The sequence below is a fragment of the Pyxicephalus adspersus genome, chromosome 5, assembly GCF_032062135.1.
Source record: "Pyxicephalus adspersus chromosome 5, UCB_Pads_2.0, whole genome shotgun sequence".
In the NCBI taxonomy this organism is placed as follows: Eukaryota; Metazoa; Chordata; class Amphibia; order Anura; family Pyxicephalidae; genus Pyxicephalus; species Pyxicephalus adspersus.
Genome location: NC_092862.1, coordinates 11,575,272 through 11,576,204, shown reverse-complemented (window position 1 = coordinate 11,576,204; position 933 = coordinate 11,575,272).

The following is a 933-nucleotide window of genomic DNA, read 5'->3' as shown; positions in this document are numbered from 1 at the left end:
CCACGATAGTCTAACTTCTTTATTAAATCAGGCCCTATGGGGTCATCTGCAAGCATTGTTGTGTTACGTCAGCAAAATCCTATTGGCTTTCACTGAATAGTGCACACGGCAGATCGGAAGCTGCGTTTCTCCCACTTTGCATGACACTACATTTCCTTGGATGCAAAATGTACTATTCATGTGCATTCAGAGTTTTCAATCTTTTTGAATATGCACCTTTAATTAAAAGTAATGGGGGGTCCTGCCAGGTGGGTCCTAGTTTAGGAGATACAATGTCAGAATATTGCAGTCTGATCACTGGAGAAGTCTGACTGATAACAACTATGTACCCCAACAACAACTTAAAGAGCTTATTGAAAAGAAAAAAGAAAATCAGACATTCCCCAAAACTTTACTTCCTGGGAATCATCCAGATCCATGTGTTTCAATGGCAGTAATTGATTGCCACCAGGGAATATTTTAAGGAATGTCGGATTCCCTGTTTTAAAACAGAGCCCAAAGATTGCCTGTACATTAAATAGGGATTGCAAATGACAGACGGCTACAGAAAGTGACACGGGAGGAGGGGAGGACCCTGTCCTGAAGAGCTTACAATCTGTTGCTGTATATTGAAAACTTTTCAGACATGCAACATAATGATCCTAATGCAGTACTTTTCTTGAGCTGCCCCAACTCTCTGGAATGGTCTCCTTCTCCTATTTGGCTTGCTCGTACTTTCTGCTCATTTAAAAGAAAACTCAAAACCCAACACTTCAACTTCACCTACCCGTCTTCTTCTGTCTTTTGAAACCGTCACTACTTCCCACCACTACATATCTCCCCTCCTATTGTTTGATACTTCCCCCAACTTCTAGATTGTAAGCTCTTCGGGGCAGGGTCCTCTCCTCCTCCTGTGTCACTGTCTGTATCTGTCTGTCATTTGCAACCCCTATT